Source organism: Canis lupus, chromosome 18, assembly GCF_011100685.1.
Source record: "Canis lupus familiaris isolate Mischka breed German Shepherd chromosome 18, alternate assembly UU_Cfam_GSD_1.0, whole genome shotgun sequence".
NCBI classification, from domain to species: domain Eukaryota; kingdom Metazoa; phylum Chordata; class Mammalia; order Carnivora; family Canidae; genus Canis; species Canis lupus.
The window spans coordinates 27,775,309-27,793,520 of record NC_049239.1 but is presented as its reverse complement, the minus strand read 5'-3'; the positions used below and the strand labels follow the sequence as shown (position 1 = coordinate 27,793,520).

Sequence of the window (18,212 nt, the reverse complement as noted above, 5' to 3'; positions counted from 1 at the left end):
ATACGCTTCACGTATATTCTCAACAAGCAGAGAGAAATGCAGAAGAAAGGGCAAGGAGTTCCTTTCGGATCGACCACCAGCGATGCAGTTCTTATGCATCTCAGTCTGTGAAGGGATATCCCGTCATGAAATCACTGGAGGACTATGCTCCTCTGTTTCAGGTCCTCTGGAGCATCTTCAGGTCCCACGGTCCTATTGGGTTCTAGGATCCAGTGCCTCCTTCCTCCCTCTGTGGCCAGCACTCTAGTCCACGTCATCCTAATTCCTTGCCCAGATGGAAGTGGTCATGCCTTGCTTAGTCCCACTGCTTTCTTTCTTGTTCTCCCTAATGTTTCTTTTCTTTATTTTTTATTATATATGTATTTTTTATTATATATATATTTTTTATTGAAGTTCAATTTGCCAACATACAGTATAGCATTCCCCCTAATGTCCCTTTTCTATAGACAGCTAAGGTGGGTTCTTTTAAAGAGTAGAGCAGATCATATCACTCATCTGCTCAACCCTCTACGGTTTCACTTTGCATTCCTAATAAAATCCAGGATTTTGCCTGGTTCACAAGATTCTATTCAACCTGGCCCTGGGTCACTCCTCTGGGGCCACTGTCCTACCTCAGTCACTGTAATCACTGTAATCAGTCAAACCGGGCTTCTGCCCACAAACGAGTTGTTGCTCAGAGTCACAGTGCTTACTCTTGACTCTGCTCAGCACGTTCGTTCTCAGAAACTCCAAGAGCTTCCTCTATGGCCTCCCTCAGATTTCTTCTCAGATGTCAACCTCTCAGACCAACTGGTCTAAAATAGAGACCTCCTGCTTGCCACCTGCCTGGTGTCTCTTCACAGCTCTTATCACTTGCTGCGTCCAGGTAATAATCTATCTTCCCATCCCTTGAAAGGCAGCATATTGGTGCTGTATTTCTAGTGCTTAGAACACTTCCTGATGCTTGAAAGACATTCGGAAAAATACTTGATCAAAGAATCAAAGGGGAAAAAAAATAAAAAAAAAATAAAGAATCAAAGTGGAAGAAGGAGAGAAGGAGGGAAGAAAGGAGGAAGAGAGAAAGGAGAGAAAAAAAAGGGAAGAAGATCTTAAATTCTAAAAAAAGCAATTCAGAGATTATCTTCTTTTATACATTTCTTTATAAGAAATTTTTTATAAATTTCTTCCTCATGTCCAAGAGGGAGACATGAAGAGCTTTAACGTATATCAAAAAAGCACAGATAAAACTCCGACTTCTGAAAAAGCTCAGACCAAAAGCCCCCTTCTTTTCCCCCAAAGGAAGAAGCAAACATTTGTGGCTGTGTGGTAATGATGAGGAAAAGAAGTTCTAGGAGTTGTTTGCTTTTGTTTCATTTTAGGCGATTAACAATTTACTGACAAACAAGCAAACAACACACACACACACACACACACACAGAATAAAGACCACCTCCCCCCAGACAAACAAACATACAAAGACAAAGAGAACTGCAAGTGTTCAATCGATACCAGTTGTCCCTCAAATCTTGTAATTTGACATCAGTTGCATCAACCCACATGGGTGTTCGGCTCCAGCCCACGGGGCTCACGCTGATTGTTAGGTGGCAGCTTCCCACCCCAACCCTCGTATCCACGCTGCTCATTTGCCTAATTTGCTCATCCAGTGTAAAAACCCACAAACAGCAATAAACACCTGAGCTTCGCTTTGTGGATGATTTCCTCCCAGTTTGGACATGGGAGAAAAAATACTAATTTGAGCAGATATTTTGCTTTACCTCAACTCCCCACCAAGAGGCACAGTGGGAAAGTGCAGGCTTCCCATCTGGAATACGTCGCCCAGTGCCCACAAGCCCGTGTTTCAGCGTTTCTGGGCCCTGCAGCAGCGGGAGAAGGGTCTGGGCCTCCAGCTGCGTCCTGGGTGCCGTGCTCCACGGTCTGCACGGAGGCCGTGGCCTGGTGCCCGTGTCTGCTGCCCGCGCCCCGGGGACTGCACTGAGATGACCGTCACCGCTCTGTGTGGCCCAAGGGACAGGAAGCAGCTTGACAGCAGCCGGGCACGGGGCCGAGGGCTGGGCTGAACGTGCCAGGCCTCGCCCCCCACATCACAGGCCTCGTAGCCAATCTACACCGAGGCAAGGATGGTTTTGCCTCCTGAGAAATCAGCCAGAGCTTTGAACAACCAACAGATAGTTATCACATCATCTTAGTGGGTTTCAAGTTCCAGAACGACAGCACCTGGGCCCACACAGTGCTAAGCCAGTGTAGCCCAGGGGTAGTTCTCGGGTGTGGGTCCACGGAGTGACCCCAACCATCAGATTGGCACCCCTCCAAGAACAGACACTTGGAAGAGCCAACGAGTAATGACCGAGTTCTGCTCTCCAAGGGAGCCACCTGTACTAAGCAAGGAATAGACGCCTAGGCCCCATGTGTGGGTTACAGTAACGGGACCCACGAGACGCTGAATGCCTGATGTAATCGGACATAAAGTCACATTGCAGACAATTGGGGACATTTGATGTGAGGATGGAATAACACGTGGAGAAAAGCTGAACTCAAGAGTATGAATTTGTTTGTGTGTTTTGGGAGACCTCAGGGCTGCTCATAATATTCCAATTCTCAATCTTTAGGGCATGGACCGTGTTTGGCATATCCTGTGCTTTGACTCAGGTGTGACCGTGTGTCTTCCTTTAGTAAACAGAACCTGAAAGAAAGCTCTGGGCTTCACTTTTGAGAGGCAGGCAGGTAAGAGGTAGCGCCCAGCCTGCCCGACTGCCACGACCACCAGTGAGGCTCTTGACCAAGGTGGAGGCCCTCGGCCTGGGCCTGGGCCCCTGATGAGAACCACCATGGCCAACATGGACACCAGGTACTGGTGAGAAATCAACGTATGTTGTTTTGAACTACTGACGTTTGGAGATAGTTTGAACTTCATTGAAAACAGCCTTCCCTGAAAAAAAAAAAAAAAAAAAAAGTCAATCTAATCTGACACAATTTAAGGCAGAGAATCCTGAATGCGCCCATCTCAGGTCAACCCGAGGATTGGAAATAATTCCATCAGTAATCATTCGGTGCCGTGAGCCATTCACGTTGCCTCATGGACTCCTCTTTACCTGATTATCCCCTCCGACGTAGCTGCCAGTGAGGACGTTTCCTACCGTGTAGCCTGCAGGGACGTGATACACTAATTGGCTGTTAGGAAACATCTGCGTTGCCTGTCAGTTCTACTCCTTCATTGTCAAACTAACTCCTTGGCACCCCAAATTATCCATCAGATTTCTGTTAGTTCGGTCAATGGAGCGCTGGCCAAGAGACTGACCACATGAGCATAGGCCTCATGGGCTAAAGCAGGGTTGGGGAGTCACACTACTGTTTCTGAGATGAGGAGACAAGGAGGTGGGGAGGCGGTGAGGGAGACATGACGGGGACAGGGAGGGAAAGGTCGGGCTATTTTGAACAAGATTCTTGTTTAAATTCTGCTCTCACGACGTGACCAACCGCCCCTTAGTCCTTCCAACTCAGATGAAGTTGAACTATGTTTACACTTTTCTAACCAGTGCTCTTCAGACCTTTAATTCTGGGTGAGAGGGCAGGTGGGGAAAAGTGAAAACAGGGGTGCCCCTGCTATCCCTATTGGACTTCCAGATTGCCTCATGTGCTTGGATATTTGTTGAGCAAATAACCTCCTCCATCAAACTGACAGGTCTTTTTGGTTAACTTGTTTCCATAATAAATGTTCCATCACCTACATCTATTTTTATTAAACAAGGTGTGGTGAGGCCGGAGGGAAGATTTTATACAGTCAGTGGGCACTTCTATCTCCAGCAGCTATTGTATTTTTAATTTACGTTTTTACATCACATTAGAACAACATGTCCCAGATTATGGATGTCAGGCTTGTAATAAGATTGTGTCCTTTGGTCGCCAGGTTTCGTAGGAATTCACGGACGGGTTACACCACTTGAGACCAACAAGTACTTGACAGCACCTGACTTATAAATTACTCAAGTTTCTTCAGCTGTTGATTGATTTCTAGACATAAATAACAAAGGAAATGCCAGAGTAATAATTCATCCATCCTTCTTGGTCCTGACTGTGTTTCAGAAACATTGCTTATTTTGCTTGGTTTCTGGCTGGACTTTCAATGTATTTCCTCTCTCTCACGTTGCCTTTGCTTTTGCTCTTTCAGATTATCATCCCGAGGAAAGAACAGCAAAAGTCTTAAATCCGTGTGACGAAAGCCAAACTTTTACACACCCACAACCACCGATTCTGAACTGAGTTTGCTAGAAAGAGGCCGACGCACAACCTTGAAAAGAAAACGACATTCATTACACCCGTCTGCCTGTTGAATTGACGTTAGAGCTGCAGCCTGGTATTTGAGACTGTTCACGGTGTTGCTCTCACTTGTTCATTGCTTCCCTCCTTCCCTTCCATCATTCTTTCCTCCTTCCCTGTCACTCACTCCTCCCTTCCCTACTTTCTCTCCTCAATAAAATATTTATTAGTGTCTAAAACGTGCTTCTTAAGCTCAACTGGACTAGTTACCATACCCCGGTCATATTTCATTTGTTTCAACCTCTGTGCCCTTGCTCACATTGTCTTTACCCAAAACACTCTCTAATTCTAAAGCCATCTGATGTATTTACTCTCCCACCGAGCCTTTGGCAAACACTTGAGTCTGTATGCGACCTTTGTACCTCTTTCTTACGGCATTTACCTAAGTCTTTATTATTTTAGAATTCTTTGTATTTAGAATTCTTTGTATTTTGGAATTCTTACCTTTTTAATCCTTCTAGACTGTTAACATGCTGTTCATGGGAGGAGACTTTGTCTAATTTTGTCTGATGCACCTGCAATGCCTCGCATAGAATCTATGAAAAAAAAAAAACCCTAAACAAAACTGAAATAATGACAATAAATATTAACAGAAAGAACACAACACTAGAGGGCAAACACATCGGAGTTCGAGACTTCTCTCTAATTTACAGAGTTGAAATTGTGAAGAACCCTTTGCATCTCAATTGCCTTGTGCATAAAGTGTAAATAACTACAGCCTTTTCTTTTTCCCTCCCCTTGGAACATTTACAACTTCAAAATTTATGACTCCAATACAGGCCTTCTGTTAAATGATTCAACATCAGATAAATCAGAGGATCTCCCTCTCATAGGCAGAGGCTCTAAAACATGCAAAGACAATTTTACAGACTCTCTGGATGAAAGATTTAACATATCAAACCTCTTTGATGTAATAATAGCGATATTGAGCTCTTTTTTATTGAGCTCTCATGAGCAGCATGTACTGGGCCAGGTATTTTAGATGATGTGCTCTATTCCTCCCCAGAACAAATAAACAAAATCACGAGATGGTGGATTCTTATTGTACCCACGTTACTCATGAGGAAACTGGAGCATAGTTAGGTTAAGGCATTTGATCCACCCAGAGTCAGAATATCAATCATGTCTGATGGTAAAGCCCATGACATTTCTACCAAATAAATTAAAACCTTTACATATTCTATCTACATACATTCATTGATCTCAATAGATACCATATTACTGTGCATTTGTCTATTGGGTTCCCCGTGTTTTTCTTTTAATAAGTTCTTAGTATATTCTAGATATAAATGTTTATAAGTTTATTTCATCTCCTCCCCCATCTATTACCTTTTAACTTTCTTCACATTTCCCTAACATAACAAAATTCTTAATTTGGGGTTTAATCAAATCAATACAGTATTTTGCCACAGTTTGCTCTTTTGTACCATTATTTTTATTGTCAAAAGCCTTTCCCAGAGTTAGATCATGAACTCATGCGCGTTTTCTAATAGATAAAACAAAACAAAGCAGGATTTAATCTTGGGTTAAATATGACTTGGTTAAATTTGCCTTAATAGTCTTTACTCAGTAAAATTCTAATCATTTTGGTTATCTATATTCTTCCAAAAGTGGCTGTGCTACTTTGCATTCCTAGCAGCCATGAGTGAGGGCTCTTGTTCCACATCCTAATCAGCATTTGCTGTTTCCAGTGTTTCCGGTTCTGGCCGCCCTAAGAGCTGCACAGTGGTATCTCACTGTTGTTTTAGTTTGCAGCCTCCTAATGACATAGGACATTGAACATCTTTTCATATACTTATTTGCCATCTGTATATATATTTTTGATGAGATGTCTGTTCAGGTCTTCTACCCACTTATATATATTTTTTAACCAGGTTGCTGGTTTTCTTCTTGTTGAGTTTTAAGAGTTCTTTGGATATTTTGGATGATACTCGTTTATCAGTTTTCCTTCGCAAATACGTCTTCCCCATCTGTGGCTTGTCTTTCCACTGTCTTGACTTTTGCAGAGTAGAGGCATTTAATTTTAACAAAGTTCAGCTTGTCAGTTATCTCTCTCAGATTTATCACATTTGAAGAGTCATCATGACAACCAAGGCCACCCAGGTTTTCTTCTGTTATCGTCTAAGAATTTAAAGTTTTGCGTTCCATGTTTAGGTTTGTGTGATCCAGCCTGAGCTGATTTTTGTGATCAGAATAATGTCTGTGTCTAGATTTGTGTGTGTGTGTAGATGTTCAGTTGTTCTAGCACCATTTGTTGGGAAGACTATCTTGTAAACGGTATTGTGTTTTAAGATGCAAATTCCAATCATTCATTGAAAATACATCGAAAAATGACCGACTTTTTAATTTTAAACTTCTATTCTGCAACCTTGTTGTTTTCTGAGCTTTGCAGGGAAGCTTGGAGGTTTTCACTTTTTGAGTACGATGTGTGCTGTAGGGCTTTTGGAATGTTCCTTATCAGGTTGAGGAAGTCCCCTCTCTTCCTAGTTTACTGGGAATTTTTTTAGGAATGGGTGTAGACCTAACTCTGGGAAACTGAACTAGGGGTGGTAGAAAGGGAGGTGGGCGGGGGATGGGGGTGACTGGGTGACGGGCACTGAGGGGGGCACTTGGCGGGATGAGCACTGGGTGTTGTGCTATATGCTGGCAAATTGAACTCCAATAAAAATATTTAAAAAAAGAAAATAAAAGAAAAATGAAAAAAAAAGGAATGGGTGTTGATTTCTGTCGAATATTGTTTTCTTTATCTTGTGATAAGATCCTGTGATTTTCTTCTTTAGTCTGTTGATGTGATGGGCTAACTTTAATTGATTTTCAAATGTTGAACCAGCTTTGCATACTTGGGATAAATTCCACTTGATTATGGTTTATAATTATTTTTATTGATTTCTGGGTTTTATTTGCTAGTAATTTGTTGACTTTTTTTTTTTTTTATGTCTACGTTCATGAAAGATATTGGTCTGTAGTTGTTTTTTAGATTTTATTTATTTATTTGGGAGGCAGAGAGGGAGAAGCAGACCCCCCTACTGAGCTGAGAGCCTGACATGGGGCTCAATCCCAGGACCCCAAGGTCATGACCTGAGCTGAAGGCAGACACTTAACTGAGCCCCACAGGCACCTCAGTCTAGGGATTTTTTATGTCTTCCTCTAGTTTTGGTGGTGAGTAATGTTGGCTTCGTAGGATGAGTTACAAAGTATTCGTTTTCCTTCCAGTCTGTGAAAAAGATTTTAAAGAATTAGCGTAATTTTTTCCTTCAATGTTTGGTAGAATTCACCAGTGAATGCATCTGGGTCTCCTACTTTCTGTTTTGGAAGATTATTACTATTTTTAAAGATTTTATTTATTCATTCATGAGACACAGAGAGGCAGAGACACAGGCAGAGGGAGAAGCAGGCTCCATGCAGGGAGCCCAATGCGGGACTCGATCCCAGGACCCCAGGGTCACGACCTGGGCTGAAGGCAGATGCTCAACTGCTGAGCCACCCAGGTGTCCCGGAAGATTATTAATTATTGATTCAAATTTTAAAATAGATATAAACCTATTCAAATTGTCTACTACTTGTGTGAGTTTTGCCAGATTATGTTTTTCAGAGAAATGACCCATTTCATCTAGGTTATAACATTTATGGGCATAGATAGATTCATAATATAACTTTATCATCCTTTCAATGGATATGTAATGATTTATTCTCTTTTTTTTTCCCCCTGATATTAGTAATCCAGATGCTCTCTTTTTTCCTTAGATAGCCTGGCTCGAGGTTTATCAATTTCATTGATCTAAAAAAACAAAACAAAACAAAACAAAACCAAAATGCAACCAGGGCACCTGTTTGGCTCAGTTGGTTGGATAGTCAACTCTTGGTTCTGGCTCAGGTCATGATCTCGGGGTCCTGAGATCAGACCCCACACCATGCTCCTCATTCAGTGGGGAGTCTGCCTAAGATTCTCTCTCCCTCTCTCTCTGACTCTCTGCCCCTCCTTCCACTTGCACATGCTCTCTCTCTCTAAAAAAAAATAACAATAATAAATAAATATTTTAAAAAAAGAAACTCTGCTTTTGGTTTTATTGATTCAGACTATTGATTTCCTATTTTCAATTATATTGGTTTCTGCTCTGGTATTTCTTCTGTGTACTTTGGATTTAATTTGTTCTTCTTTTTCTAGTTTCCTAAGGTGAGAGATTATATTACTGATTGTGGATGTTTTTCCTTACCAATATAGTCATTCAATGCTATGAATTTCCCTCTAAGCACTGTCTTTGCTTCATGCCACACGATTTGCTTCAACATTTAGTTAGTTCCAAATGTTTTCTTATATTTCTCTTGTGATTTCTCCTTGAACCCCTTCTGTTATTTAGAAATGTGTTATTTAATCTCTAACTATTTTGGAGTCTTCCAGATATCTTTTTGTTAATGATTTCTAGTTTAATCCCATGGTGATCTAACAGCAGACATTGTATGAGTTCTATGCTCTTATGTTTGTTAAGGTGTATCATGGCGCCTCGAATATAACCTTTGTTGATGGTTATTCCACATGAGCTTGAGAAGAACATGCATCCTGTTCTTGTTGGATGACGCAGTTTATAGATGTTCATGACAAACGATGGACTGATGGTGTGTTACAGAGCTTCAGCTATGTCCTTACCTTGTTCTGCCATTTTTTACAGAGGAGCGTTGAATTCTCCAGTTATAATGGTGGATTCATGTATCTCTCCTTGCAGTTCAATCAGTTTATGTCTTACGTTTTATGACACCCTGATGTTAGGCCAGACACCTCAGTAATTGTTGTAGCTTCTTGGAGAACTGACTCCATCATTACGGAATGCCCCTCTTTATTCCGGATGACTTTCATCGTTCTGCACCAACATTAATACAGCTTCCCCCACTTCCTTTTGATTAGTGTTAGTTCACAGTCATCCTGTCACATTTAATCTTATGTGTATTTAGATCCAAAGGGGATTTCTTGTAGACAGCATATGCTTGGGTCTTGTTTTTGATTCCCTCTGACAACCTCTGGGTTTTAAAGGTATAATTAGACCACTGACCTTTAAAGTGATTATTGGTATAGCTGAATATCTACCATGTTTATTAATGATTTCTATTTGTTGCCCTGTTCTTTGTTCCTATTTTTGTTTCCCACTCCCCTTCTGCCTTTTTTGTCTTAACTGAGTATTTTATATGATTGCATTTGCTCCCCTTTCTTAGTATGTCAGTTATACTTCTTTATTCAGTGGTTGCTCTAAATTTTGTGATATACCTTTACAACTAATCTGAATCCAATTTCAGATTTTTAAATTAATTAATTTTTAAAATATTTTATTTAAATTCAATTTGCCAACATTTAGTATAACACCCAGTGCTCATCCCATCAAGTGCCTTCCTCAGTCCTGTCACCCAGTCACCCCATTCCCCTGCCCACCTCCCCTTCTGCAAGCCTTGGTTTCCAAAAGTTACAAGTCTCTTATGGTTTGTCTTCCTAATTTTTCCCCATTCAGTTTCCCTCCTTTCCCTTATGGTCCCTTTCACTACTTTTTATATTCCACATATGAGTGAAACCGTATGATGGTTGTCCTTCTCTGACTGATTTATTTCACTCAGTATAATACCCTCCAGTTCCATCCATGTCAAAGTAAATGGTACGTACTGAATCCAATTTCAAATAACATTATACCACTTCACGAGTAGTGCAATTATCTTATAATAATAAAATAAACCTGATTCCTCCTTCTTTTCCATTATTGTTGTCATTTATTTCACTAATAAATAAGCATACCTGAGCATATATAAACACATATGTATGTATACATATATATGTGTGTGCGTGTGTATAATTGAATATATCATTGTTATTATTATTTTGATTAAGAATAATAAAAATAAAATATTTTTTAAAAATATTTTTTATTTACTCCTTTGATGCTCTTTTTTATGTATATTTGAGTTTCTGACCTATATCACTTTCCTTCTCTCTGAAGAATTTAGTTAACATTTCTTGCAGGAATGTCTACTGGCAACAAAATCCCTCAATTTTTGTTTGTCAGAAAAAGCTTTTATTTTGCCTGTATTTTGTAAGGATAATATCACAGGGTACAGAGTTCTACGTTGTTGGATTTTTTTTCTCAACATTTTAAATATTTCATTCCACTCTCCCTGCTTACATAGATTTCTGAGGAGAAAAAAAAAACAAAAACAAAAACAACAACAACAAAAAGCAAAAACAAAAACAAACAAACAAAAAAAAAACAAAAAGAAAGATTTCTGAGGAGAGGTCAGCAATAATTCTTTCCTTTGTCTATATATAGGTAAGGTGTTATTTTCCTCTGTCTTATTTCAGGATATTTATCTTTTATTTACTGCAGTTTGAATAAGATATGCCTGGGTGTAGATTTTTGGGGCACTTATCCTGCTTGATATTCTCTGAACTTCTTGGATCTATATTTGACAGTAATTTGGGAAAATTCTCAGTAATTTCAAATATGTCTTCTGTTAATTTATCATTTTTCTTTTCCTCTAGTATTCCTATCACATACATGCCCCACAGTTTTTGAACATTGTCTTCATTGTCTTCCTTTTTTGTCTTTGCTATTTTGTTCTGGAAGTTTCTGTTGACCTATCCTCAACTTACAGATTCTTTTCTCAGCCACTTCTCGTGTAATGAGCCCATTGAAGATATTCTTCATATCTGATACAGTGGGTTTGTTTTTTATCTCTAGTATTTTTTATTCTTAGAATTTTGATATCTTTGCTTGCATTGCCCATCTTTACCTACATGCTGCCTACTTACCTATTAGAACCTTTAGCATATTAATCATAGCTGTTTTAAATTAATGGTCTGATAATTTCAACCTCCTTGCCATATCTGAGTCTGGTTCTTATGCTTGTTTTATCTCTTCAAACTGTGATTTTTGGCTTTAGAAAGCTTTGTAATATTTTCTTGATAGCTTGATATTATATACTGGGTTAAAGACTGCTGTAAATAGGCCCTTAGTAATATGGCAGTAAGGTATAGGGGGAATGGATGCATTCTATTGTCTATGATTAGGTCTTAGTTTTTAAGACCTACTTTGCCCTTGGGCTGTGAACTTGACAAGAACTTTTCAGCCCCTCTCTCCCTTCAACGGGACAAAATAGCTGGAGTGGGGCATAAGTTGGATATTCCCCTTCCCCCAGATTGGTTAGGCTCTGATAAAACTCCAATAGTTTAAGCTATGATAAAATTGTTTCTTCTGAGACTAAGCCTTTAAACAAGCAAACACACACAGAATGATCTGGTGCATTTATAAATGATTACTTTCCTCCTCTCTATGAAAAAGGCACAAAGGGATTTTTTTTTCTCTAGTATTTGCTATAATAATCTGATCCAGCTCCTGGAGATAAAATTCAAAAAAGTGTGGAGGCCCTCCTATAACTGGGATGCTCTGGAATTTTTTACTCCCAGACTTGTCCACATTGAGCCTCAAGAAATGCGCCACTTATAGTTGATGTGTTCCTGTCCTGCCCCTGGTTCTCACAGAGATGTCTGCTCCTGAGTTTCTGCTCCAGTAAATTGTGATTATCTATATTTTTCTCTTTGTCTCTCCAATTCTGAAGCCATTGGTTTGCCATGTAATCTCACTTTTTCTAAAAGATCTAAATAGAGTTGTTGATTTTTCACTTTGTTCAGCTTTTTACTTACTATTAGGATAGATGCTACTGAGCTCCTTGCATAATGGACTTAAAACCATAAATTCTGATGTATTTTTAATAAACATCTTAGTTTAGGATAGATTTAGATTTAAAGAATTGTCACAAAAATAGTACGTAGAATTCTCATACCCTTCATGTCCAGTTTCCCCTTTCACTAACATCTTACATTAATATGGTAGGTTAGTCCAAAGTAATGAGTCAATATTGACACATTATTATTAAATGAAGTCCATACTTTATTCAGATTCCCTTAGTTTTTACCTAATTTCCTTTTTCTGATCCAGGATCCTATCCAGAATACCACATCACATTTAATCATCAAGTCTCTTTAGTTCTCTTGGCTGTGATAATAACTACCATACTTTTTACGACTGATTTGTCCATTTTTGCTTAATTTATGAATATTCTCCCTTATGTCCCTGCATATACTTTTTAAAATTAATTTAAATCATTGGTTTCTTTTTTAAAAAATTCATGTAATAGATAATGCTCTCTCTAATGTTTTCTTTTAATGTTGTATTTCCCAAGCATCTAGTTATTTTGGTGAAGATCTCTAAAAATTCTGGGTGGATTGGGTACAGAGAAGTAGCTGAAGCAAAGGTTCGAGTAGTCTGGGTTCTTCCTGTGAATTTAGAGTTGAGAGGGGATGTACCTCAGAGTTGCTGTCATCCACCTCCTTTGCTGCCTTTCCACTAGACAGATAATATGATCATGGGATCTCATTTAAATCCTTTGAACATCAAGCTAGCTAAAGGAAGAAATATTCTCTTTAGATGGGGAGGGGATTTGGAAGGGGGAGGAGTGTTAGGGTGAGTAAAACCGTCCATATAATCCCATCAGGTTGAGCTTGGCTTCAGCATCACTGACACCAAGTAGCCCAAGCAACAGCTCCTGACTATTGACTCTCTGAGGGATCAGGAAAGCCAGAAATCCTTCAAGCTGGGGAGGAGGGGAGCAAAAAGACCTTTAATAATCTCCACAACCTCTCTGTTCTTGGTACATCATCCCTAGTGCTGCAAGGTTGCCACTTGCCACACATCAGTTCATATAAATGCTTGGTATCCTCAGGGATTTTGCACAAAAACTCTTAGATCCAAACTTTCTTCCCTGACCTGTTGTTTCTCTGACATTGTTTGGAAGAAGGAATCCATAGTCTGTGCTAGTTTTCTGTATTTTCAGGAAGCAATGGAGGCTCAGAAATTCTAAGGTCCTGAAGCTAGTGAGAAACAGATATAGGATACAGACTAATATCAAAGGATGCAAAAGCCTATATGTTTTCCACTTTCCAAACAGCTTTTTATGCCTACAGGCCCAGGATGTCAAACATAACACAGATCCCTGGAGTACAGAGACTACGGTGAAAACCAATAAAGTCTTGTGGGTGCACCATGTATCTGAAACGGAATTTTGATGGACAACCCTCCTGGCAGGGTATCTCCCAAATTTAACAGCAATTTAAAGAGGATAAAGAGGAATAACTATTGTACCTCTTTTTGTTATCACCCATTTATTCACTCATTAACTTAGTCATTTATTATAAACTTACTAAGAACTCTACATATTAAATATAAAAGAATGAGAAAAAACAGACAAATTACTTACTTTTATGGATAATTTTCTATTTTCTAGTAGGAGTAGTCAGATATAATTTTCACATTAAACATACCCATCCATTAAAAGTATATGGTTGATACTCAGTTGTACCTATGAGAGCTACAGATCTAGGTAGTCTAATACAAGAAGTGTGTAATGATGATCTCCAGTATTCTCCAGAACTCTCTCCTCTGTTTCTACCAATAATTGATCCATGCTCTTTTCTTACTCCTATTGATTGCACGTTGCTCTGCAAAATTGTTATTAAGTCAAGACAGACAATCTGGATTTGATTAATTTTCAAAAAACATTTGCCAAAGAAATAAATCTCTAAGTTGAACATTAGAAGAATATTGGGGGTAAGATGAGGTCAAAGCTTTTGCAGTTCCCAGAAATTATGTACATCAAAGACCAAGCCAGCAAGCTTATCTTGCAAAGAAATAGAAGTAGATCCAAACAAACGGACAAAAATCTTCCTGATTTTTCTTCGCTATGGAATTATAAACTATTGACTAAAGGGAACAAACTCCTTAGAAATGGATGCCAGCAGATAAGAAAATAAAATCACTCCTAACAATGGGCTCTAGGATTATGTGCTTAAAAGATTTCTCTCTCACTAGCTTATCAGGCAACCAAAAAATTAAAAGCAATTTGCACTGGAAACAGAGAGACACTCTGATGGTTACACTCCACGCAGCACTCCAGAAAAGCCAATAAAACCAATTACTGGGCAGTTGTGTTGCTCATTAGATGATCAGCATAAGCAAATAACATGGTCCAGAATCAATCACCTCCTTCTCCTAGAAGTACAGGGAGGGTGGTACAAGGATGAGGAGGGGCCACCCCAGGGTAGGCCTGGCTCTTCTGGGTCAGCTTTTGAAAGCAGCTGCTATTTGGGACACCTGAGTGGCTCAGTGGTTGAGCGTTTGCCTTTGGCTCAGGGTGTGATCCTGAGATCTGGGATCGAGTCCCACATCAGGCTCCCTGCATGGAGCCTGCCTCTCCCTCTGCCTGTCTCTGCCTCTCTCTCTGTGTCTCTCATGAATAAATAAAAAAATATTTTAAAAAATGAAAGCAACTGCTATTTGACACGATGCATGCACAAAAATGTGTTCCTGTGAGAGGCCATCAAGTTCCCTCACTAACACACTGAGAGGTACAAGGAGGGAAAAGAGAAGAGCCCCACCTACAAACCTGTCATAACAACTTCCACAATACAGTAAGCACAGGCAACTGATGGTTCTAAGAGCCGAAAAAAGTTAGAAGAAATAAAGGAATTCTTATTCTTGAAAAAGAGTGGAAAAAAAAGGAACAAGAGGCTTAGCTCTCCAGTTTAGATGCTTATTGTGGTCAGCCAAAGCACCCTCGATGAGGGGCTCGGAAATTATGTCACCCCAATCACATTTGAAAATTCTGGGTGTATTGGGTGCACGTGCATGCACACACGTTATCAAAGCTTCTCCTTCCCAGCATAATATCCAAGAGCCTTCAAGGGGAAAATGACGTAACGGTCTTAAATATGATCTAATCCATTCTATCAGTATTTCTCCACTGGTGTGATTTTTGTCGACCACCTCATGGGACCATGTCACAATATCTGGAGATCTTACTGGCTATCACAGCCGAGGAGGATGTTATTGGCATCTAGTGGGTAAAAGCCGAGGATGTTGGTGAACATTGTACGATGCACAGAACAGTTCTCCTCTAATAAAAAATTATCTAGTCCAAGATATTACCAGGGCCAAAGTTGAGAATACATGCAATATATGACAGTAGACAAAACCCAGTTATTTGTGAAATATGGGTCACTGTTTTATTTCATCACACTATATTTATTTCAAACTTTCATTAATAGGTATTAGAAATAAATCTTAAGATGTCATAGCTCGGGTAAAGATCCAACACTGGCAAAGGGGCCTGGTTAGATTGTGTCCCCTCTCAACTTCACAGAATAATGCTGTCCCACAATCACGAACATCTCTATTTTAACAAAGGAAAAGAAAACTATTCCTTTTCATCCAGTTGGGGAATATGCTGCAGAGAAGTCAAATTTATCTTACCATTGAGATCTTTGCCCTTCTTCCTCTGGAGCTGAACACTTTAATACTTCAATAATCAGGAGTATAACATTGTTGGTGCAAGTTAAAGGCACCCATACACACTTCTTTCTTTTCTTTTCTTTTTTTTTTTTTTATGATAGTCACATAAAAAAAAGAGAGAGAGAGAGAGAAGCAGAGACACAGGGAGAGGGAGAAGCAGGCTCCATGCACCGGGAGCCCGACGTGGGATTCGATCCCGGGTCTCCAGGATCGTGCCCTGGAGGCAGGCACTAAACCGCTGCACTACCCAGGGATCCCTACACTTCTTTCTTTTCTATAAAGTAAGTGATGTCTTCCATCAAGATAGTTGGTACAGAACTAAAATGGTCCATAGACCTTCTGATTCAGTCTCTCAGGATAGAAACTCACCTACTACATACCAGACACTTTGCTAGGAACTGAAGCATTGATATGAAGACAAATACCATTCTCTTCCTCCCCAAACTTACACTTATGTGATCTGCATGAGAGACAGTGTTCATGGATAAGTAAACACAATTATTGCGGTAGGAAGAATATTCTCCCCTCCTCTAATAAAAGTTCACTCCCTAATCCCCAGAACCTATGAGTATTTTTCTTACATGGTAAAATAGAATTTAAATGGCAGGAAGAATTAAAGTTGCTAATCAGCTGACCTCACAATAGGATTAGATTGTCCACATAGGCCTACATGTAATCAGGAGGATCTTAACTGGAAGAGAGAAGTAGAAGAGGAAGAAACAAGAGTAAGAAGATGTGAGAAGGATCTGACCTGCCATCACTGGGCCCAAGGAACGAAGGCAGACTCTAGAAGTTGGAAAGGGCAAGGAAATGGATTCTCTCCTGGAATCTCAAGAAGGAATACAATCCGGCCAACACCTTGGTTTTAGTCCAATGAGAGCCATGTTAGAATCTTGCCCTCCAGAAATGAAGGATAATCAGCATCTGCTATATTGAACCAGCACATGTGCCGTGATCTGTACCAAGAGGAAGCTAATGCAAATGCCAGTTGCTTTGAGGTAGAAATACAGAGATGCACCCAAGCAAGCAGACATAGGAGGCATGTATGTGTGCGTGTGTGTGTGTGTGTGTGTGTGTGTGTGTGTGTGTGTGGTGGGGCCTGGGTGGGGGTATCATTCAGAAAAAAACCTTCCCAACTAATTAAATTTTGAGTTGGATCCTCAAGGATACATGTATGTTACCTTTGGTGAAGAGTAGAATTGTGTTCTAGGCAGAAGGAATAGAAGTAAAGGCTTAGGAGTAAATGAGGTTGTGCTTCTGGTGAACCCTGTCAAGTCGCTCATGTGCTAGAGAAAAAAGAAATGCAAATGATGAGAGAGAAAGCAGGAAAGATGCTCAGATGGCTGAGCACTGTAGATCAAGTTTGCTTCAAAGAAAAACAGTCAATAATGAATTTTAAATAAATATCATAGTCTAATATTGGGCGGGGAGAGGGAGGTATGTGCTCTGGCTGCAGAATGAAGAATGAATTGAAGAGAAACAAAAATAGAAGTGCGGAGACCAGTGTGAGGTAATTACAGCAATCCCGGGACAAGGCCAGGGCATTGGAAATAGACAGATATAGATATGTTACGAAAGGTAGAATCATTAGGAATTGGTTAAAACATCTAGAGAAACAACTAGGTGTTGATGAGGATGGGGGGGCGGGGGCAAGGGTGAGACCTAGGTGTCTAGCTCAAAAACTGAGTGGATGGGAGGATTTTTCTCAGAACAGAAGAACATGAATTTTGGGGGATTTTATGCAGAAAATAAGAAACATTGGTTTTAATTATGTTTGTGTTGTAAGGTCTGAAGACTATATGGGGAGACTGTATGGGGCTCTATAATTCTTCATTTCCGATTCCTATGGGACACTGTGCTAGTGGGCAGAGCTCCATTAGTACCAGGAAGGTGGTCAAGGTCACATGAGTTCCTTGATGACTCACCTCTGAGCCTGGCAGTAGGTTTCTTGTAATCTTGAAATTGGCCTTAGGAGCATAAGAAACGTTATTAATATAACACAGAAATAAGAAGGGAAACGGAATCCATCGTTTAATGATATTCTGAATCAAAAACTTCTCTAAAAATCACAAGCTGTAGAATCATTATACTAATTTTGGCCATCTTACTCACATACAGAAATGGGTATCAAAGTTTGATTAAGACTTGTGTGAAAATAAGATATGGGGCCAGGGGGAGGGGGGGAGGGGAGAAGGAGAGGGAATCCTTTCTCCTAAGACAGTTGAATAGAGAAAAAGATTCATTTTCCTAAAAATTACTTAATTAAAGCATACCCTTACAATGGCTCTGAATAGTCTGGGTTCTGATGCACGAGGCACACATTTCCAACTTCTTAGTGATTTGCACACATTGCCCACCTGCGGCTAGATTTATGAGCCACAGAAAACATTTATACACGAATCGTTTGCGAATACCAGCAGACCCCGGCGAGCCACAGGACCAGCCCCACCTCTTTGCATCCTTCCAGGGTGGGCTGCAGATGTTCTGCTTCATTGTTCGTAACACATATTCATAAATACA

General features: G+C 39.9%; 1 long non-coding RNA gene across 1 annotated transcript; it reads right to left on the bottom strand.

Moving 5' to 3' along the window:
* Positions 1-1,172: 1,172 nt before the first annotated feature.
* On the bottom strand, positions 1,173-16,285 carry LOC111090929. The gene is made up of 3 exons (XR_005373311.1): positions 16,062-16,285; positions 4,759-4,850; positions 1,173-2,926 (listed from the first exon to the last, which is right to left on the bottom strand). It is a non-coding gene; the product is annotated as an uncharacterized LOC111090929 (long non-coding RNA).
* Between the last annotated feature and the right edge of the window lie 1,927 nt (positions 16,286-18,212).